At 44.0% G+C, this 24,398-nt stretch overlaps 1 long non-coding RNA gene across 1 annotated transcript in view; it reads right to left on the reverse strand.

The window, feature by feature from the left end:
- Positions 1 to 6,250: 6,250 nt before the first annotated feature.
- LOC147673981 (uncharacterized) overlaps positions 6,251 to 24,398 on the reverse strand; it is a 35,216-nt gene continuing 17,068 nt past the window's right edge. The window contains exon 2 of the long non-coding RNA XR_015302417.1: positions 6,251 to 6,490. This is a non-coding gene — a long non-coding RNA (uncharacterized LOC147673981). The remainder of the gene's footprint in view (positions 6,491 to 24,398) is intronic.

The raw sequence follows: 24,398 nt of genomic DNA on the forward strand, positions 1-24,398 counted from the left end.
TTGCGAGTCACAAGACAATCGCAATTAGCAAAATGAAATGGTTGTACATCTGGCCCTATGTGACTGAAACAAATTATAACTTTTCTTTGGACTTGTTGTGGCCACTGGGTAGGTGGCTGCATTGCAGACTAAGGGGCTTATTTACAAGCCTCTTGCGCCGCAAGAGTGTACATTTTTCCCATATTATAAGTGAAGCAGCAGCGCAAGCGGCTTGTAAATAAGGCCCTAAGTGTGTTGGCAAATTAAGGACTCCTTGCTCAAACCCTAAGTCATATGAAGTTTACAAGTTCAAACCTCATCATTTCTTACACTGCATTTACCCCTTCTGAAGTACTTACATTGCTCTCTTAGAGTTGCCCTGTTACTATACTAATCCTGATATCTTTATTCCAGATATACCAATTAATTCTAAAGCCTGAGACTTTTCAGGTAAGGACAGGCCACGTAGCCTTTCCCACTGTATTGTAAAGTCAAACAAATATACAGCCTCATCAGTTTGAAAGTTGGCACAGCATATGATACTTCTTGCATGGGGCAGTGATGAAGGAACTTGCACCATGTCCTCTACAAGATTGCAAGTTGAAATCTTGGCATTGCTCGTTTGGAATGAGTTAAGGGAAACAGCCAAAATGTCTTTTGGTTCCCATAGATACAAGGACAGATACATACAAGCTTTTTTAAAGTTATAAAAGTAAAGTTTATTAGGTCGGAAAAGGGGAAATAACAAAACAGCAGGTTCACAATATCATATAACCTCTTAATCGCTGCCGACGGCCAACGGTCGTCACGAGCGCTACCTCCCCAGTGCTGCGTACGACCATTGGACGTCCATTCAGCACTAGTTCCAATGGACAGCGCAGCACTGGGGAGGGATATTTGCGCCGCAGCTAAGGTGTTAATATCAATGTGCTGAAAACATTTGAATAATAAAAAGATAGAGCAGGAAAATATTTGCAAATATATGTAGAAAATAGGACAAGGAGGGGAGGGAAAATAGAAACGGCAAAAATAAAAGCTCTTTTCATGTAATGACCTTAACATCATTTTAAACAGTAGTGGAATTACATAAATCATAGAGTGCATATTAGGGAAACAAAAAAGCAAAATATATTACAATTAGAATGAGAGCACTAATAAGAAAAATAATGCAATCAAGAAGGTCTAGATACTTCATCAGCTTAGGGTTGATGTATGAACGTTTTTAAAACTGATGAATCTAGAAAAATGGGTATTGGAGACCAGAGAGAATTTCGTTTAATAGTTAAAGACATTTAGCCAGTGTACACTCTATCTAGTCTATAATTATAACAAACTCCATACCACCATGCTTGAAAGGAAATATGAAGAGCAGTCTTCCAATATTTAATAACCTGTTGAAATACAACAGCAATTCATAAGTCTACAATTTATATATTAAAAGTCCAACAATGCCAAACATCAGAAACACTGCCTATAAAGAAATTAGGAAAGCAGAATAGCATATTGTTGTTTAGTCCCCACTACACGACAATATACCATTCTGCGTTTGTTGGACAACCTAACTTTGGGCGCATTGGTTAGATTGATTCCGGGCACCCGCTGGAAATATTGTTGTCCTAGACACCAGCTAGCTCACAGTGCCACCATAAGCATCCCTATGCTTACGGGGAGAGTTTTGGGCAACCACTGAACATGAAAACCCTGACGCCCTTGGGGATCATGGAAGCAGATCAGGGTCTTTCACTCAGTCACTTGTGCTCACTCTTGCTCAAGGAAATACGCAGAATACACAGTAGTACGTTTTCAATATATTTATTGAACAAATGTTATTTTTGTAAAGAATACATGTACTCTGATAATCAGTAGACAGAAGCAGATGAAAGTGATTACAAGCACCAAAAGTGTGAATAGTTAATACAGTTCTACCATGGTACACTTCTACTATGCAAAACCCTACTCTAAGTACACCTAGAGTGTGTGTAGGTGCAATACCAGGAATCTCCCCAAGGAACTATCCAACCCCATTAACTGGCAGGAGAGAATGTAAGAGACTTTCTTGGTCATGAACTGGACACCACCTCATGGAAATGTCAGACGGCTGTGTAGTAAAGTCTCAACATGCGCGGACCCTCGGTGTCAGCTGAATAGCCTTCTTTACTAATCTTATGGGATGCTATTTATTTATAATATACATCAGCCTTGTTATGTGCGTATACATTAGTGATGTTATGGATATGTAGATAGCCCTGTCGCCCCATAGATGAAGATAGAAACAACAGCTATACACACTGCACAGAAGGGCCTTGTACATGATGTTCGAGGCATTGTGATAATGTTGTACAAAGCTAGATGTGTAAACAAAGTAGCTTCAGAGAAACTAATCCAACATTGTTGTGCACTCAACTACGTGCAAAAGGCCATGGCAGAAATGCTGTTCTGAAAAATAGGACAATGTAAGAAATGAGCAGCTTCCCTGCATGGGCCTTGCCCGGGCACATAACAACATGTGTATGAAAAATAGAGTTAATCTGTTTGTATACAAATAAAATATGCTTAATTTCAGAAATTGATGCAGGACAGGACCAACAAGATGCCTGAGAGGCACTATCAAACTTGTGTAAAGAAGCAGGAGAGATTAGAAAGTGGCTATAAATAAAAAAGAGTGTTGGATTTGTGTTGGCAGCACATGATGGCTTGCAAATTTTAAGACATAATTTGTTCCACAATGGAATAGGAAAGGCGGTGTGAAGATCTACTTCCAATTATAATTCTTGTGTTGATTTCTGCCGATCAACGGGGGAGAGGTAAGATGGGTATATATACAGAAGCTGTAGTGGTAGTTAGCATTAATGATGGTGTAGGTGAAATAGGAAGAGGGAACATGGGTAACAAATAAAGTAAAAAGGAAATGGTAGAAGTAGAAGAGATCAATGACTTAAATTTGTGTAGATATGAAAGAGGAAAGTGTGAGATGGATTGAGCCTGCAATAAAGAGATAGGTGAGTTGTTATATATCAATTGATGAGTCCGTAATAGACCTTTATCTCTCCAAGCTTTCCAAAAGATAGTATTATCATTCATTTTAATGAATGTATTATACCAGATTGGGGATTGAAGGAATTGATCTAGAAGTGAAAGAGAAGAAATATAAAATGGGCGTGGTATTCTGCAAGTAATCGTGGGAATAGGAAGAGACATGGAAGAAGGACGCTGAGCAAAGGACAAACATTCTGCAAAGGAGAAAGGTTGAATAAAAGATAACTCCAATTCTGTTCATTAGAGAGATGGAATTGTAGTTGGGCCATCTTGAAAATGTATTGACTGTTTTAAAAGGAAAGCATTTTTATAAGACTGAAAATGAGGAAAATTAACTCCCTATTGCTGCTTTTTCCTTTGTAATTTGGACAAACTTATACAATGATTTTTTTTATTCCATAGATAATGTAGTGAGAGCAGAATGCATTTTTCAAAAGTAGAGGTATAAAAGTTATTTGGAATTACCGAAAGTAGATAAGAATGATGAGAGCTAACATCATCTTATTAGAATCTGACCTACCCCACAGGAGAGAAATAGTGGATTCCATCTTGAAGTATGGTTAGATAAAGTAGACAGTAGGGTGGTAGTGTTGAGTGATACAGTGTTGTTTATATTAGTGGTGAACCAAAGACCCAAATATTAAATTTTTTTTGGGCTCTAAAGAAATCGTGAGGGGAGGAAATCATGTTTGATATACCATTTGATAAGTGGAAGGATGTCATATTTGTCAGAATTAAGTTTGTAACATGAAAGCGAGGCAAAATCACGATCACGATCTTCAAACAAATAAACAAAAATTCACAACTGTGAATGTGCAATATTTACAAACAATTACAATAATATACTGTTCTCTTTAACACATTGTTACACCATTGTTACACATAGTTTTGACAGAAAACTAGTGCAATATTATCCCATATACACTGTAAGGGAACAAAAGGAGAGAATGTATATCAATGTAAAGTTTTTCCATCATGATCAGACGCTATAAGATCTATAAGAAGCTTTAAAATTTAAAAAAGAAATAAGGTTAAATAAATAACCAGATCTAAGCGTAATATAACATTGGTTCGTCATGTGTATCCGTTGAATTAATGAGAAGGAACACTCACCGGTAGCAAGGTAACTTCCCCAGTTTACAGCCTTTCCATGGTGGCATCGCTGCCTTAGAAAGGCATGAAATGGCACACATCATAATATGGATGGCGGTGCCTGCTAGGCACCACCACCATATATGTGCCGCAGGTCCGCCCGGCCGGCAATCGCATAATTGCTGACTGCCGCAGGACCCACTGCCATTTTAATCTGGCTGTGGGTAAATCAGGTTACGATGGTGGGTGGATCTCCACCGTCGCGCCGGCGGTGGCAATCCGTCCGCCATCGTAATCAGCTCCTTAGTAGACGGCAGAAATAGACATCAGTTTGGGTTTAATTCAGGATCAAGAATTACAACTCCCTTATGTTTCCCTTTACCTTGAGAGGAAAATGCATATCCCACCCAATTTCTAACAAGATTTGTGGTCTCCAATTCAGTGACATGAGTTTCCTTTAACAAAGCAATATCAGCATTTAATTTGGCTAAATGAGTAAGAACTCTTTGTCGTTTAATAGATGAACCTAACCCTTTAATATTCTACGAAATCATGCATAAAGTCATGAATAAAGAATTGCAGTGAAATCAGCGTACTCTATAAGTGGATTATAACAATTACATACATTGTTTAACCCTTTTATATTCTAAGTAATTATGTATAAAGTCATGAATAAAGAATAGCAGTGAAATTGGCGTACTCTATAAGTGAAGAATAACAATTACGTAAGTTGTTTAATCGAGTAAAAAATGAAACCATGCATTTCTTAGCAGAGTGAGAAATATAAAAGAAAAGAACACATTGAAAGAGAATGAGCAAGATGAAGAATACGAAATATAGAAGAGAGAAAACGTAGAAGAGAGTATGAAAATAGAAGAAAAAAAAGGAAATGCAGATAAAGAAAAGAAAACATGAAAAGGGTTAACAAAATAAGGATTTTGATAGAATCAAAATAAGACAAAAGACATCAATAGATAAAGGAACTTGTGAAGCTCGACTTAAATTTTGTCTATTTAAGATTCTTCATGATTGGCATTGATCTCCAGCAGGATTAAAGAAAGCTGGTTTATTTCCCATGCCAATTGTTGGAGATGTGATAACACCATCTGTGACTAGGCACATATTATATGTGACTGTCCGTTGATTCAATCTTTCTGGGCATATGTGGGAAAAATCGTATCTTCTACTATGCCTTTACATCTTCCATTCACTCCTGCTGTTATTATCCTACATGATTTTCAGTTATCTCAAAAACTCACCAAATCCCAATGTCGTCTTTTTCACAAAGCAATGGCCACAGCAAAAATAAGTATTCTACCCCATTGGAAATCTCCATCTCCTCCTTCGCAAGAAGAATGGTTGACAACCAACTATGTTCCAAACAGCATCACATGAGAGAATAATGTATAATCTTCAAAATCAAACTGACATATTTCTTTGTGTTTGGTCACCTTTCTTGAATCTGAATAGTGGCATGGACATTGATGACAACACTCTAGGAGTTGATACTAATACCCCTTGATCTGACATTTGACAATATACTTTCTTTCTTCCTCCCTCCCATCCCTCCTCCCCCTGGTTTCCTATTATTATACTAACTTATAGTTTTGTTGTATTATTATTTTATTATTCTATTATCTTATTATTCTCTCTTTTCTAATTTTCTTCTATTCTTTTATTCTTACTATTTCTTATTGACATCTCATTTCTCATTTCTCTTCATATAACTTCTATTGATGCTCTGTTAGTTCTTATATCAACTATTTTTCTATTTTCTATTCAATACTCCGTTCTCAATATATTTTACAATTTTACAAATGAATTACTCCTCGAGGGCTAAGGAGATTTGTCATGTGACTATTTTCTATATTTCTAGCTATATATAATGTTTAATCTCTATACTCAATGTATATATCTATTGAGATAACCTATAATTGATTCTTTAAGACGTTTATATTTCTTATATATGTTGCTTGCATTATTTAAATATTTAACGTTTCTCACGCCATATTTATTCAACTGTATACCTTACTATTTTTCTTTATAGTTGTAAGTATTATTTATTGGGGAATAGTATTTATCATATATGCATTTTCTCTTTTTCTTTTCCATATATTTTGTATATTCATTCATATCATTCAAATTGTAAGTCATTATTAACTTTATTGTACTTATGATGAAATTCTCAAAATGTCAATAAAAAATTATAACGCAAACAAAAGACATACCAAATACCAGTACAAAATAATGGTAAGTGGTGCTATCACAAAAGGGAAGATGACAACATCCAGGCTCCAGAGGCAGCAGGACAGGATACATCCAGATCATAGATATGAGTATTTAAATAGGAGGATTAGCTGGACACTGCACAAAAGGAGGGTACCTAAGAAGCAAAGATAAAGATATACATTATTAACTTATACACAATTATACCTTTAAAAGATTAATAACACATGAATTTAAAAAATAGGTTGACCTAGACATTAGAAAATACAGCAACAACAATGTGAAACAAAAATAAAAAAAAGTTATATGAATCCTCAAAGTGAAAGGGTATTTAGAAGTGTCCATTGTTTCTATTTTACAGTTGTCAATACATTTCTGCAGCATGGATGGATCTTTGTACATTGTCATTTTGTTATTGTAAGTTACTTTAAAGAAGCACGGATAAAAAAGACCAAATCTGGCTCCATGGGAACGTAATGCTGGTCGCATGTCTAGAAATATCTGCTGTAGCTTTAGCCAGATCTTGAACAAAATATAATGTGTTTCTTGATCAAGGAACACCTCCTTTGGTTTTTGCTGCATTGATCCTGATATTCCAGAATTTTTTTTATGACACCCTGAGGTTTTTGTGATGAGGAGGCATGTTAAGATCAATGACCAAGTATATGAGCACATTGTATGTTAAGCTCAGAAGATTTCAGGCCTGTCCAAAACATTTGGGTTAAAATGTTGGAAAGAGAAAATAGGTTAAGAACCCTTGTTTCCCTCAGCAAGACCAAAAATGCCAAGATTATTTAGATTGTTGCTATTTTCGAAATCTTGATTAACTTTCTAAGATATGACACTTCAGCTTTGAGGTACATAACATCTTGAGCAGGATCCTGAATAGAAAGCATTCAATGTTCTATGTTCGCAACTCTATTTTCCATTAGAGACCGTTTGTCATCTAGTCACTGAAGCTTTATATTTCCTCCATATAGGGTTTCAAGGCCCGGATCTCATCTAGAAGGAGCTCCATAGAGACAGAGGAAATAGTTGATGGAAAATCTTTATTTGGCCTTTTGTTTCCTGGTAGGGGAGCTGTGGTTCGTATTTTATAGGGTTGCTAAGTAGAAATTGTAGAGGTGCAGGAGGAGGACGAATGAGAATCTTGAGATACAATATTGGGATGTTCCATACTGGATTCCAGTAAAGGAAACACGTTTTTAGCATTCACTGTATACTGAGAGTGTGCCATGCCAGGGGTGTATAATATTAAATTCTTAGTGTTCCCCATACATAAACATAAATGATAAAATAACGGGAAGGTTTATTGTGAATTATCTCCAAATGACCTGCAGTTAAAATGTTGTTAAAACAGTCTCACACTGCAGTCTATTTTAAGGCTTCAGAAAATAGAAATGCTGACTTGAAGAGATAAATTGTTCAAAATCATGAGGGATGCAGGGTCAAAAGGTTAAGCCATTAGTACAGAACATGTGCTCAGTTAAAACAACAGCTGTGCTGGGGGGTGCTGCTGGAGCTTTTGACTGGAAATCATTCATCTCAGTAAAGATCATAAAGAGCAAATTAAGCTGTCACCTGTGAATACAGATGTGTTCCAAAAGTATTCTGCTTCATGCAGAAATTAAAAGCAGCAGTCTGGTGACAAATTTGTAGTTATGTGATGAAAAATACCTTAGAGCTGCGACGGAGCTCCGTTAGCCTGACACCATCTTCAATGGGTGCTGAGTCCCGTCCCCATACATACAAGTTTTGTTTCACTAGTATCCATAACTGGAGTGGAGCCATTCAGCAGCAGTTTTATAGCTCTCCACTCTCATTTGAACTTTAGATTAACAAAATGAACTAGACGGCTAGCATTCAGCAGTACAATAATGGCTTCCAACTTAGATTGGGGTAGCATAGGTTTCACATGACAAGAAGTAATTCACTTAAATGCCCTAAGAATATGCAGTGTGTAACTATTACTGGCACCTATCACTTTGTGCAACAGCTGGAAGGGCAGTGCCATCAGGGTGCAGAATGAAGAGCCCCAGTCTTGTTTTTTAATTTTGCTCATTGACCTAAAGAGGGTGCTTTTCAGCTGCTTACATGTTGTTTTTTTGTTGTTGTTTTTTTTGAAGCCTTTATTAAGAACCAAAGCAGTAAGACAGCACACAGCTTCTCGCCTACAACCTGAGACGTCAGGCCGGCAGCCAAAGAAAGGAAGTCAAAGGCAGGCACATACTTGAAACAGCATGACAGTATAGTTTAGACACAGCATGTCGCCTACAACCCCGTAGGGCCGGCCGCGATATAAATGAGGTACAGTCAGGTAAGGCATATATCATAGCAGTGGGAGAAGGCACACTGTATACAAGCAAGAATGCAAATGAGGCTTCTTTTATCATTTTCTACAAAAACCAAACTGGGAACAATCCCACCCATAATGTACCACCATATCTTGTATGTGGATCAGAGAATTTGGGGGTGAGGAACCACAGTGTACTGTTAAATAGTAGGGGCAACCTGCGCCAGTATTAGTGTGGTCCGCACCAGGGAAATGCTTCTGGCTAAGAAGGGTAGGAGGGGAAGAGGGGCCGGGGGGGGGAGAGGAAGGGGAAAGGGAAGGGTACGAGGGGGGGGGGGGAGACATCATATGGTTAAGTCTGTGAGGTCCGTAGAGTGCCGAGGTCATGTGAGTAATGCTACGCGTGATATGCTGGTGACGCGAGTATTGTGACGCAGAGCCGGTAGAGGCCGGGCATCGGGAGTGGACAAGGAGTGTATGAGGACTATCCATGATTAGGAGGCAGAGGAGTATCTTAGGTCAGGGGCCTAAGGGCACAGTGTGCAGGCAGGCCCGTCCACAGGATAGCAACCTGGGGAGGGAGGGAGGAAGGGAGGAAGGGGAGAGGGCGGCATGGGAGTAGGGCGGTCAGGGCAAGGGCAAGGCAAGGAACAGGGGAGAAGGGAAGAGTGCTTCAGGTATCAGGATGGTCCTCGCTCTGGCGTCGGAGTAGATAGGCAATGAGGGGCCCCCATATGTCCTTGGGACGTGATTTGTGTGGTAAGAGTTCGGCGTAATTGTGGAGGTGATCTTGCCAGGTAGACATCGTATTGAGCCAGATCTTGAATTTAGGAGCATGGCTTCTGCCCCATCTACATGCAACATGGCGTTTGGCCAACAAAATGCCCAGCGCAAAAAATGTCCTATGTGCTTTCAGTGCCGGGAGCGCATGTCCCAACAAGGCGGTCTTGGGACAGGGGTCCATATCGACCCCAACCATATCAGATAGAGCTCTAAAAATGGCATGCCAATATTCCGCCACTGCAGGGCAGGTCCACGCTAGATGGAAGAAGTCAGCCTCACCCACCCCGCATCGGAGGCAGCGGTCATTATCTCGGAGGCCGAGCCGGAATAATTTGGAAGGAGTAAAGTAAGTGCGGTGCAAGAATTTAAAATGAATCAACCTTAAACGAGTATTACCGGTCACTGCGGTAGTATGCAAGCAGCTTTCCTCCCACGGATCGTCAGAGAGCGGTGTGTCAAGGTCACCGTCCCATTCCCTGCGAACCTTGAGCGGGGGAGGCGATGGGGCAGGCTGGGCATGTTTATACAGCTAGGGATTTCAGTTGTAAGAGCGAGTGCAAGGGGGCCAGGGTGTCCGGCTCGTCAGGGAAGTTCGGAATGACTGCCTTGACATTCTGCCGAAATCGGACATAAAGGAACGTATCCATGACAGTGGGGGTGGTCTCCCCAAAGAACTGGGCCGAGGAACGGAACTGCCCCTGGAGGAAGAGATCTCCCCATGTGTGGATCGCCAGTTTCGTGAGGAGTTTGCGCCCTATCTCCTCGCAGGTTACACTCAATCTGGGGTCGTGTGCTAAAGGCATGCATGGTGGGTATAAAAACGCGACCTCCATGTGAGCCGCCATTCGGCGCCAGGCCTGGACAGTGCAGTCAACTGTGTTGGGGTCCCGATCTGATACACTCGATTCGGTATATAGATAACCCGATGGTTGTATAGGGCGCATATATCCATCTTCTACCGCCAGATGGGCCATGAAGGGAGGGGGATGTAGCCAGTACGTCACACTGGGCACAATCATAATATCGCTGAAAGTTAGAGACATCAAACCCCCCTTGATGATAGGGTAACATTAGCGTCTTTAAACTAATCCTAGCTTGTTTGCCACCCCATATCAGTCTCGACAGTTGGGAATTGAGGGCATGAAAGAAGTGGGAGCCCGGGCTATATGGTATGTTGGTGAAAAGGTATAGCAACTTGGGGAGTACAACCATTTTTATAAGGGAAATGCGCCCCGCCATCGAAAGTGGGAGATGGATCCATTTGGTGATGGTGTCAGTTAATTTGTCAAGTACGGTGCCATAGTTAGCCCCGGGGAGGGTCTCGCGATTTCGGGACACTACCACCCCGAGGTACTTGATTTCCTCGGATTCCCATATCAGGGGATAGTCCAGGGGAAATTGCACGGTCTTATCTGTTAAGGGGAAGAGGGCTGACTTCGCCCAGTTGATCTGTATTCCTGAAATAGCACCGAATTTAGTGATTTCGCGTAGCAGGGGGTTGAGGTTGTCTTGTGGTTTGTCGACATATAGTTATATTGTCAGCATATAATGCTACTAGGAGCTGCCGCTCCGGGTATATTAGAGAGCGGTGGTTATGATGCTGCCGGAGCTTGGCAGCAAGCGGCTCAATGGCTATCGCGAAGAGGACAGGGGAAAGGGGGCACCCTTGTCTGGTGCCTCTGTGGATGGGAAAGGGAGCAGACCTGGCCCCATTGAGGAGGACCGAGGCGCACGGTTCACCATAAAGCAGCTTAATCCAGTCCAGGAAGCTGTAAGGGATCCCCATGCGTTCAAGGAGGGCAAATAGATAATCCCACTCAAGGGAATCGAATGCCTTAGTGGCGTCAAGAAACATACCCGCAGCCTAGCACCTTGGGTTAATATCTTGTAGTACAGCCTGGAGGGTGCGTAGGTTATGTGAAGTTGCCCTATTGGGGACGAAACCCGCCTGGTCAGGGAGGACTAGGCGCTCCATCAACAGGTTGAGGCGAGACGACAGTACTTTCGCTAGGATTTTGACATCCGTATTAAGTAGAGAGAGGGGTCTATAGGAGTCGCAGTGTTCCGGTTGCTTGCCCGGTTTCAAGAGGGACGTGATAAGGGCTTCGCGCATAGACGCGGGTAGGAGACCGCCTTCAAGGGATGCATAGTAAACTTGCTGGAGTATAGGGGCAAGGATGTGAATATATGCTTTGTAGAAGTCGACTGGCAGACCATCAGATCCAGGCGATTTGCCCGACTTCATGGACATGATGACGTCCTTAATTTCATCTACTTCGAGTATATGGTGGAGAAATTTTTGTTGGGACGGGCCAAGCCAGGCAATAGCAGTGTCGTCCAAGTAGGGACGCAGGTCAATAGGTGCCGATCTGTGAGAGGTGTAGAGAGTGGAATAGTGATTCGTAAGAATACGAAGTTGGTCGGGCAGGTCCCGTTGTGGGGTTTGGTGCTCATCCAGCAGAATGGTGACATAGCCATTGTACCTAGGGGGCCGGAGAGCGGAGGCAAGTGCCCTTCCGGGCCTATCTCCCTCGCCAAAGACACGTGCCGTGTGTTGTTTGCCGAGGAATTTGCACTCCCTATCTGCCGCCTCGGCATATTTGTTCAGTTTTTCCCGAAGGAGGGCGTTAGAAGAGTGGTCGCGGGACTCGCGCGTACTAATGTGCTCCAGTTCCCTCAGCTCGGATTCGAGTTTGCGAAGCTCGCCCCGCAGGGATTTAAGGACTCCACCCCATTAGAGATACGCCAACCGCGGACGGTGACCTTGAAGGCCTCCCAGACCACGGTGAGGTCCGATACCGACCCTACATTCCGGTCAAAAAAGTCTTGGATGTCTTGTTCAAGGTCTGCCCTGAAGGCAGAGTCAGCAAGATGTGAAGGATTGAGGCGCCAGCTCAGATACGGGGAGGTCTCAATGGGGATGCGCAGTGATATTAGGACTGGGGAATGATCAGAGAATGTCCTAGCAAGGTGTGTGGCTTTAATTAACCAGGGAGAGAGGCCTGCCGATAGGAACACGTAGTCTAATCACACCCATGTGGAATGTACTGCAGAGTGATGAGTGCCCTGTTTGAGGGACGGATGTAAGTGTCTCCATAAATCAATGAAGGAATGTTTAGTAAGCAAGGAAGATAGAACACGCTGAGTATGGGAGTAGTGCACAGCCTGAGGGTGAGAACGCTCCATGCTCGGTGTCACGACGGCATTAAAGTCCTCGCCCAGGATCACATGGCCTATGCCCAAAGTTTAGATTTTACCCCATAGTGTGAGTAACGATGAAGTATCATCGACATTGGGGCCATAGTAGCAGGCAAAGAGGATCGTATGTGAGTGTAGTGTCCCCCAAACCATGCAGTATCTGCCACCAGGGTCCGCCTCCGTCCAGACAGGCACAAATTTCATACTCCGTCGAACCAAGATCGTAACACCCCTGGCGTAGTTAGAGTAGAAAGAAAAAACCCTGCAGGAAGCCCATCTGGATGCAAAGAGGGAAGTGCTATCTGACAATAAATGTGTTTCCTGGAGCATAGCAATCGAAATGCCCTGCCTATCGAGGTATCCTAAAATTTGCCTCTTCTTTCTGGGGTTGTTCAGCCCCCTAATATTCCACGATACCAGTCGCTGGTGGCATACCCTCTACGTCAACTATTCATACATAAGTAGCATCTTGTTGAATTAAATCACATAGTTTAGGACCAAAGCATAATCAACTCTAAACACAGCCGAATTACCTCGCAGATACCCCCCCACACTCTTCCCAGGGTCATCAAGACAAGTATTTCTAAATCATCAGCAATGAAACGAAAAACTTTCCCGCTCACACCGGCAACCCCAACTGGCCGGGAATTCAGCCCCCACCCAGCATCCCAAAAACCAAACCAAGTACACCCTAAACAGAGTATAACACAAATACCACCTCCCAGGAGGGAAGGGGTTCTTAGGGGTTCGCCCATTGGGGGGACCGGAACTAGGGGCCCTAGACGTACCGAACTACCCCCTTACTTACACCCACAGACCACAGGTGAAACCTGTCGTCCAATGTGGGACGGAGGTGGGTGACCGAGCGCGTGCGTGAGTCTTAGACCGTTAGGCCCCATGCTGATTTAGCACCCAGAACAAAGCATATAAAAACAGGTACATCCTAGGCAATATTCAGCGCACTATTTGCAAAAAGGGGGACAGTACCTCCACAATGACTCTCAATCCTGTTGCGACAATGGTGATTGCGACCTGGGTCTGCACTGAGCTGTGTCGTCGCTACCCCGCTCCCTCCTGCAGCTCTTAAGGAAGTCCTCCACCTGTTGGGGGTTTTGGAAGAGGTGATGTTTGACCTGGAATGTCACTTTCAATCTGGCGGGGTAGAGCATAGCATAAGGGATCTCCTGCGCCTGGAGCTTCTTTTTGACCACTGTAAATTTGCGCCTGGCCTCCTGGACGGTAGAGGTGAAATCGGGAAAGAAAGAGAGAGTAGTATTGCAGTAGTTCACAGTTCCCACCTCTCTCGCCCGTTTTAACACGAGTCCCTGTCTCTATAATTCAGGAAGCGCACCATTATGGGGCGCGGTTGAGCTCCGGGAGGCGGGCGCGCCACCAGGGATCTGTGTGCGCGCTCCACTATGAGTTGTGACGAGAAGGATTCTTTCTCAAACAGTTCGACAAGCATGTTCTCTACAAAGGGCTCCATTTTACCATGTTGGTGGTCTCCGCAAGGCCCAGGATTCTGACGTTATTGCGCCGAGACCTCGCTTCCAAGTCCTCGTTCTTATCTGCGATGAGCTTGAGCAGGCTGTCCATTTGAGTGACCTGTTTCCCCGTTGAGGTGGCGCCGTCCTCCAGGACAGAGATTCTATCCTCCGTTTCCTTGATGCGGGTGTCATGTTGCTCAAGCTTGGTGACAACGTTGTCCATGAGTGCGTTAATGTTGTCTATCTTGGCGTCGATCGTAGAGAGGCTTTGCCTCAGACCCAGCAGTAGTGCCTTCCAGTCCTCATCCGGAGGCGCCTGGGTGATAGGGCCACCATCGGGTTCCTGCGTCTGTTTAGAAGTCTTTTTGGTTTCGAAAGGAATTTTGGACTGCCGGGCATCGTAGCGGCCAATGTCTCTTCTGGGCGTCCGCGATGGAGGAGGGGGAGTGGACGCCAGGCCGCGAAGAGGCTCGAGGTGGAAGCTGAGAAGTTGCCCCCTAGGCCGTGCCCGCGCTGAGAAAAGAGGGAGGCTGCGTCAGGGGGGCCCCAGGTAGCCTGCCAGGGGGTCCCACGGAGGGAGGGCAGCAAGGAGATCAGCCCCGGAGGAATGGCAGCACCGCGGACCGTCGTCCCACGCAGTGCCACCGTCTTGGCAGGCCTCACGACAGGTCACACCAATGTCCCTGTACAAGGGTGGAGGTATAGGGAGTCGAACAGTAGGCAGAGCAGTAATGGCCAGGGGTGGGAGGAGGGGTCCGAGGAGCCCACCGCCCTTGGTAGAATGCAAGTATGTGGATGGAGCTGTATGCCTCGTTGATGCCTCGGGAGTGCAGCAGGTATGGCCAGCCAGGTAAGGAGGGGGCGCTCTAGACCCGAATATGTCATCCAGAGGACTGGACGGGCGCGCAGTAGAGCCTGGGTCGGCGCAGCAACCACGCAGCAGTGAGGCTCGGAGCGGCCCTGTCAAGGCCGGGGAAAGGGGGCCAACTGCGCAGGCAGAGCGAGTCAATCCGGCGCCCCCGTTAATGCAGCGGACGGCGGGCAGCCACAGGTGCAGTCAGTCCATGCCTCGGGGGGTGGGGGGGGAGGGCGTCCGAAGAGGTAACTGCCTCGATGTCTCCGCCCCAGGCCGCCCAGACAGCACGGAAGCCGGCCTAAGTTGGCGGGGGGTCCGGGTGCTGAATATGAAGCGCGGCCTTGTTAGTCTCAGCGGTGGCGGCGGGGGAGGGGGCCGGTCAGGAAGCAGCAGACACAGCCCGAAGGCAGCAGGCAGCCCTCACCTGATGGATTGGTGCCCCCCTGGGCGTTGAAGCAGTCCTCGAGTGTCCTGCGTGCCAGAACCTCGCTATAGGCCAGACTTCCAGGCCACGCCGGCAAGGCCGCAAAGCACCAGACTATCCTGTCGAGACAAGGTCGAACAGGAGAACCACTGCAGCAGCACCGCGGGCCGCCCAAGTTTGTACAGGCAGCCGATCTCGCCCAGGTGCAAGCTTTCCGGGCAAATCGGGTATCGCCGTGATCAGCACGGAGAGATGCAGATGCAGGGGCTATGTAGAAGCGAATTATATAAGACAGGATCCCTGTAGGATGAGTTGAAGCGCTCGGTCATTCGGGAGCCTCACATCGGTGCGGCCATCTTGGGCTGGCGCCACCTAGCGCCCCCCTGCTTACATGTTGTTTACATGAACATAAGAGAGATCTGTAACAACATAATGTTAGCAAGAACTCGGTGGTGGATTGATGAAAATGTGGACAGGTGTATAAGTGAGAGGTTGAACTGTGGTATTAAGATAGTCAATACATTCCCCCTTTAATCCCTCAGAGGTGCCTGGCCAGCAAATCATCTGGCACATGCACTGCATCATTATTTTGCTCCATGGTTTATGTGAAATGTTCCAACCTATTTACAGCTTAGGCTCTCAATTCAAAACTGCATACAGAACCTTCCACTAGATCATCCTACCTTGGTTCTTCTGAATTTCAAGCACACATGGCATCATTTTCTATCTTTGATGAAACATGTAGCTGCAAAGTTTATGATTGACGAACCTCAAAAAGAGGGGATAGAGGAATCTCTGAATCCTAATGATCTGCTGAATGTCTTGGCCACGAATAATCCTTTTTAACAATATTGCCTGCAAGCCACCGTAGTTGAGGCCATTTCAGGTGACATTGATTATTGTTAAGAAAACAGATCCAAAGGACTTAAGTAAGAATGTAATAAAAGAAATTAATATGTCCCAAACCGATATGTGCTGCAAACGGACCAATAGAAAGCAATTCTTGTAATGGGAAGAACCTTGATAAGTTCCTACCACTTCTGGTTATAGAGCCGTTTGCATTCAGGAGCTTTGATATGCTCTTGGCGAAACTGCAGCATTTCTCAACGATCTTCACCGTCTGTGTGGGACATTGTATGGACATTCAGCAGATCATCAGGATTCAGAGATTCCTCTATCCCCTCTTTTTGAGGTTCGTCAATCATTCGTTTCTTACCTGTATTTGTGAAGGAATCAACAAGTCTTTTGAAATCTTGATCTTGTTCTGTTATTGCGAAATTGTTAACAAGCCTTGAGGAAGTTACTTTTCAGTAACGAAACACGTGTCGGCTGCTCGTCGTGTCTCATTTGAAATTCACACACGGGAGAACATTCTTGTAACAACTTATGTCAGAAAATTGTATCATTAATTTGACATGGTTTGGCTAATAATTGTGCTAACAATAACATTACAACAGAAATAATCAGAATATTTTGGATGTTCTCTTTACAAATGGTCTCATATAAAATGTGTCTTTGTTTGTTGTTCATCCTTGAATCCATGACTCTGTAAATAGGTCTGGTTTAACAATTTCTTTCCTCACAGTTGCATTTGCTTCTGTGCAGCGACGGCTCGTGGAGGGAGTTACGGTGGGGCAGGAGGGTGGGGAGGGGGAGGGGCAGGGTGGAGGTTGCTAAAAACCGGCATATGGATAATTGCAGGTAAGTAAACAATTTAATTAATAAAACGAATTTCGTAGCTCGCACTGCATTGCATTTTGCGATGCAAGGCGCACTACGAAATTCGTTTTATTAATTAAATTGTTTACTTACCTGCAATTATCCATATGCCGGTTTTTAGCAACCTCCACCCTGCCCCTCCTCCTCCCCACCCTCCTGCCCCACCGTAACTCCCTCCACGAGCCGCCGCTGCTTCTGTGTTATACACAATTGAGTGCCGAGGAGTAATTTTGAGTTGAAGACTGTTGTTGGGGCTGAAAAGTTCCTCACAGAGTGATGTACATGCACCTTTGTCCTGATTGCCCCACCTGAAACGACATCTGGATCCCTTGTGCAGATTTGATGTCTTAGTGGACATGGATCATGTGTGAGCACCATAACATAAACCTGTCTTAAAGATTGCAGTTTTTTTGGGCTTGAAGGAAAGCCCAAAGCACTACCCTCATAGTGGTGGAAGGCACTACCTTTGTTCAGGGTTAAGGAGCACTAGTGTGCTCGAGGCAGCATACCATGTAGTGATCAGTAGGAGTGAACAGGCCTTTTCATCTGTTTCACTGGAGTGAGGCCTTCAGGCCTACTCATGCAAAGTTCAGCTGCAGTGTGCTTAACTCACCCTTAGAATACATTGAGTTAGTATGTAGTGATGTGCAGCACATGTGTGGTTGCTGACTGTATGTGTGCCTGTGAGTGACATAATAAATGGAATGATTGGATGTGCATGCGGTGTAGAGGATCCCTCCCTAGGCAGATTTGTTAATAACTGCATTTCTGAGAGCTAGGTGGGACACATAGGAGGAAGAAAGAGCCTGGCACTTCAGTACACTTCAAAGGGTGCTCTTTGGTTCTGACAGAGGTCACTGGAAAGCAACCTGGGGACATCTGAGGAGGGATATGGGGCGGATAAGAGAATCATTAAGAGTAGGGCTGGAGCTCTTTGATAACCTTTGATCACTTATTACTGTGGCTGACATCCAGGTGTGAACCTCTAGTCACTCCCATGGTCTGTGTGGTAGGGCTATCAGATTTGGAGACACTACTGCTATGACAGACTGCTTTCTGGAGGCTGGATAGGACAAAGTGGGAGGCACTTCAAAAGAAAGCTGACACCCTACACAAGCTTCTAAGGCTCCAGCACTAAATCACATTTTGTTTCAGGAAATGGCCTATACGAAGGGGAGCTCGAGGCCCTATAAATTATCAACTGGCAAGCAGCCAATCGGGCTGTAGATCAAGTAAGAGAATCTCTGCACCACAAACTACTGCCATGCCAATTGGGTCATAGCCTGTGTGTGGAATAAATCCAGGGATCCCATATGCCAAAGGGATCCGCCATGTAGTGCATTACTTGTGTCAACTGTGCCGTCGCCCATTTGCGGAGTAAGTCAGTGACCTAGTATGCCAGAGGTGGCGCTGTGAAAAACAAGGGTTGTCACCTGGTTTCACTGATGCAGAGATGGAAGACTGCTGTGGTGACCTGTGGAACATATAGCCAATCAGGACACAGCACAGGCAGTGATCATGCACTCCCCATGCTGAACATCTGGACACGTTACCCACTGTCCACATTGTGTCCACTCAAGGTCAAGACTCACCTATATTTTCCATTAGACAATTAATTTATGATTCCAAAGGCAGTAACTTACATTTATCACCATACATGGATCACAGGAAACCTTTTATTACCTATGATGAACTGTATAAAAGGAGGACACAGACCAATTGTAAATTGAGAAAGTTCTCACATGCGTGGATGTAACTTTTCTCATGCCTGCTATGTTCAATTAAACAAAGCATCCCTGTTTTGCCACATGCCTCTTGTCTCTTGGTTTTTCAAGGTATTTCATTTTCAAGTAACACCCCTGAACGCCAAGAGTGCTGCACACCACCAGCAGTCGCTGCAGACATCTGCTATGTCCAAGAGTTGAACTCTTCTGGGGTTTCCGGTAGAGCAACCCCGCGATTTTGAGGAAAGACTGATCACAGGGCTGAAGGGCTCATTGGAACTTGTTCTGCCTGTTAGGGCCGGAGGCACTGGAACACTTTGCCTTTGAAAGAGTCTGAATGGGACTCCTAAGACTCGTACCTCTAGTGGGGGCCTAACCTGAATGTTGCCCATTGTGAATGTGAATGGGGAATAACCACTACCATTAGAGCGGGAGAAGTGGCATTCAGGGACTTGCCTAGATAACACTGGAGTACTGACCTCAGGAGTGTTGTGTGTATTATTTGTGTAGGCCATATTTTACTTTGTGTTTGTACATAAATACTATTTCAAGTTGTTGCATTGTGTTCATCCCCTGCACCTACATCACCCTATGAAGACTTGGACAGCTCAATCTACACTACTTCTAAAAGTTAAGTACTGATGGGTACTTGGTCCTGTTGCTCAGGACCCATAGTAGGTCAGGCACCAGGACATCAAGAGTAAAAGGCCTCAACCCCCATGGTTGGGACCAGTAATTCCAGCTTACCCTGTGTCCCTTTGAAAGGAGTTATGACAACTGTCATGTCAGTGAGCAGGAGGAAAAGATGTAAGCTCCATATGGAAAAGTAGACCTTCATCACCTCAAAGAATGAATGACAACAGTTCCCATAGGAATGAGGGCAGGGATATGTCCTGTCATGGGATCTGGATCTTCCCAGGAGATTGGTACTTGCTAAGTCTAGAAAACCCTACTTTCAGAGGATGAGAAGAATTATTTACATAGCAACAAATTAGAAACTGATACAAAAATTATATACCTTACATACATCTGAGTTTAGATAAATGTAAGCTAAAATTCACATGGTATTTACGAAGATGTACTACACGGTGGTGTTCCTTGGCACTTAAATAACAATATTTTCTTGGTTTTGCTTTTGTCCATTAGGGTACTGCCACTGTGTGGGATTTTTCTTCAGAAAACATTCTAGTGAGTGTACGTTAGTGGGAGTAGGTGCTGTGTGCACCTCCAATCCTTGATCATGTTGAGGATGACTTGTGGTGAAAATGACACCTCAAAACCCAGAGCCTGATGCTAATTATGAAAACACAATTTTGTTTGCTCTGTTTGATCAAGAGCCATAGCAATGACGTGTAATATTAACATGCTGTCAAAACTCCCAAAAACATCACACTGGTCATGTATCTTTGACCTGCGCAGCTCTGGCATGAGACAAAAAGGCCATTAAATCTGGCCAGCGACTGGCGACATTTTTTTACGTCAGCCCTCATCATGATAAGTTTTTCATTAAACTGGTTCTTCCGATATATGGATCTAAGTTTATTTAATTGCTATCGTCTCACCTCCCTTGTGACGACCTCCTCTGGCACTACCCTGTGGCTTCACTAGTGGGAGTTATGGTCCCTACTTGTGCTTCTCAGGTTAGTAAATCAGAGATTCTTCTTCCTCGTATGTGGGTGTGTATCTGTGTTTGCATGTCCAATCATACATTTCTCAGAGGTTTAACATGCGTAGCACTAGACTACTGAATGTGTACAATGGCCTTTATGAGTTATGCTAATTTTTGTCATTTGTGGTTCTCAAGCATGGTATAACCAATCTTACTCCTGGGCCTATTCCTTTAGGCCCAGAAGTATTGTCAATTTATTAGACAGACGAGAAAGATATATGTTCACAAACGTGGAATTGCAGAGGCTCTCACCCTCATTTACATTGGAAATATATTAAAATCTAGCAGTGTGGTTTATTACCCCTGCACTAAAACAATCAAACCTGCTTAAAACATTATCTAATCACAAGAAATGTGCAGAAAATTAGGCTTGGTGTGCCCTCTAGAATGCACTACGGTGAACTGCAATGTGTGTGTTGAAGGCTATTTTTAGGAATCAACTATTTACGTCTGCCTTTTGTGTAACATAATGAATAGCCTTGAATACGCCATGAATTTATGGTTTATGTAAAAAGCATGTCTTCAGGACAGTGCTTAATTTGTAAAAAAAAAAAAAATAAGTGCCAGTGCATAGGAGTCTAGCACGGGCTACTGTATCTGGCGCTACCGACATATCACATTAAACTATAGGTTTAAGTTGTAGTTTTATCATGTGTTTAAGATATATTGAATAGCTAAATGCTCCACTAATTAAATTTGGTAAGAAAATACACACACTGTGCCACCATATGGTGGCTTCTCTTAAATTGGTGCCAGTGTTTCGAGGTACGTGCTAGTGCTGAGCCCCGGTAACCACCAGCACAAATTAAGCACTGCTTCAAGACTGCTCCAAAATCTGATATTACATCTAAGGCAGAAATGTACTTAAATTGTCATACTCTTCAATCAAACAATGTTATCGATTAGCGAAAAATATTGCTAAGGATTACTTTGAATTAGAAGCAGGTGAATGACCTATCAGACACAATCAAACTTTTTGTGGTACAATGTTTATGACAAAAAAACTTCGATTGACATTCACCAGTCAGTGTATCTACAAAAACGCACCCTCACGTTCAGACTGCTTCCAAGCAAACCTTAACCGGTGTCACTGGAATTATGCAGCTGAAAAGGGTTAAATTGTGCAATACGTTTGACTGAATTATACGGCAAGAAAATGTAAATTATGTGGTGAAATGTGGTGTAGTTTTTAACAGTACTATTTCACTATATTGTCATTTTTAGGTCTTGCATACATATATACATATATAAAAGGGTTTTAGGCAAGGAGTCATTTATAAACACTGCTTTAACATTTATTTTCTTTCTATACCTTGGCTCGAAGTTCCCTCCATGCTCCTACCAGTCCATTCATTCATAAACAGCTATCAGCAAACACTCAAAGGAAGCAGGGTTTGCCTAGTGTTAACTCTCTCTCGTAATGTTGATGGCGGAGGGGTTCTCACTCGATGCCTCTGAGATATCGCTGTTAAGGTGTATCCCACAATCACATGACCGTGGGAACATAATAAAGGGTTGGAGTTGCTTACCAGCAGTTTTGCAAAAGTACCAGCTAAGTTTGTGTGCACCTAAGTTCTTTATCACTTCAGCTGCCAGTTAGGCCACATGGGGTAAATCCATACAGGCATTATTTCACAGTCCCTCTCCTGCAACACACAGTGATGACATAACAATTGGCGACGAGGATAGCTCATTCTCATGCTACCTCGCTCCTTGCTGAGAGGCTGCGCCGCCTCCCCCGGATAGACAATACAACAAGCCTTCACGGCCCCACCTGCAACTTACATCCAAGCCTACTCAGAATCTTCAGACACGGCGTAGCTGGTGCATCACCTTTTAAGCCGCCAAGGAGGCACTCAGCACCATGCACTCCAGCGCCTGCCCTGACCACATTGACATAACGCTGCCCATAGCACGCCTCCAGGCCCACCCAGTTTCCTTGCCATGGAGTAGCTGCTACCTTGCTCCTCAGTTTGCACAGGGGCTTTCAGCACCCTGCCCTCCAGAGTACAACATAGACACACGCACCCCCTACTGTAGGAAAGATGCATCCTGTGTGGAGGGAGATCCAACCCGGCCCAGCCGCCATCTTTGGCCCTCAGTTTGGTGCATTTCACTGCACTACATGACACATGCTTCCTGGGCTCTGCATGACCGTCTACAGGTAGGCTGCCCTCTGTTTTTATTCAGCTCTCCTCTCGCTTACTGCTGAAGCAGGCAACAGGTTTGCTCCAACCCGCCAAACGATCTGTGCCCTGTCACAGCATCTCGACCTGACCTCCAAAACGCTGCAGGCCATGTTTGACCGGGTGTAATTTTCCCGATTCATGCCCTTATATAGGTATAAAACACCATATCCTTATATAGGCATAGAAATCATAACCATATTTGGCCTTAGCTCATGCAGTCCAAATACGGCAGGTATACTTCCACTAGTTCCGAAAATCTACATCGATTTCTTGGAAAACTCGCCTTCAGCAGCTAGGGAATTCCCCTTGCTCGAGAACTGACTTGTCCAAGAACTCATGGAGTTTTCAAAGAACTGAGACTCTTTTGTGACGTTATTATGTCCACCTTTACGTCAAACTCTGCAACTTCAAGGTATAAATATGCCCACACTTGCCTTAGCAATTACACGGTGGTTTGGAGCAGTTCGACCATCTACTTGCCCGACACATCCTGCTACAGCAAGTACCGAAAGAAGCCGACCCTCCAGCAGACGCACTGAGAGAGACGCTGTCTTTTCTCCTGCCGAGAAATCCAGCTCCAGTGTTTCCAAGCTCCCCTTGCGGGCTGTTGGGAAATCGAGTCCTGAGCCTGACCTTCTTCATTCCAAATCAAGGAACAGAGCTGATTAGACCCTAAGAGAAATCTTGGACAGATTCTTGGCAAAAGAATACTACATTTATGATACACCTCACTTACTTCTTCCCTCGTACTAAGCTTAGGTTAGGTACATCGGGTAAGGAGTATTTTAGAAGCACCAGTTAAGTACTTTTAGCCTCTTTTATTTATGTATGTATTTATTCATGGTTTAGGAAGCATGCAATGCTCTTACAGTATTATTTTATTCTACTCTTTCTACTGTATGCATTATATTTTGCACCCAGTTTTACGATTGTAGCAGTTCATTTCTTATGCTTGAGAAAGAAGACTGTTCAATAAATCCTTTTATTGAAAACGCTTGTCTATCTATTTTCTCGTCATCTCTGGTGAAACGAAGCAAGCACGATTGACTGAGTGAAATATCTATCTATTTTTTACACGACTCTGAAGATCAGTTATTCTTGGGGAAACAAAGTTGTCATGTTTTTGCAGTTGTCAGGAACTAATCCCTTCTTGTTTATTCGAGAAAGTTTCTAGTGACCTCTGAGCTAGCTGGCACTCACAATTAAGTCTAGTATATTCGATAGAGACCTAGTAGACCTCAGTCCTACGTCTAATCTATAGGATATATTATTCCAATGAGCAGAGCCTATTGGGAATATAGGAACTACACTACATAGCGCCCAGCGTTTGGTAAGGCACTAATTTAACGCTAGATACTAGAGTAACTCAGTCGTGCTTTTCACAGAGACCCATTTTTTCCCGTCAAAAACTCCAATAGACGTCTGGAGTGGGTTAAAGAGATAAAATATCCGCCATAACTAAATAGGACGAAAAAAATCCTATGTATTAGTTTTTGGTTTCGTTCAACGTTGAAGGATACAGTGTTTCAAAAATTGTGCACCTTATCTTTATTTCCTTGAAACTTGCTCTGCAAGACTTTTCAACAAAATGTCGAATAGCGACTCAGAGAATGGTGGAGCTGCAGGAACTGCAGCCCAACCAGGTTTTGACACCACAGGGTTTAATGAAGACGACCTGGATGCCATAATCTTCCCAGAAAATGTAAGGAAAGCCATAGCTATA

This window comes from Lissotriton vulgaris, chromosome 12 (assembly GCF_964263255.1).
Source record: "Lissotriton vulgaris chromosome 12, aLisVul1.2, whole genome shotgun sequence".
NCBI classification, from domain to species: Eukaryota; Metazoa; Chordata; class Amphibia; order Caudata; family Salamandridae; genus Lissotriton; species Lissotriton vulgaris.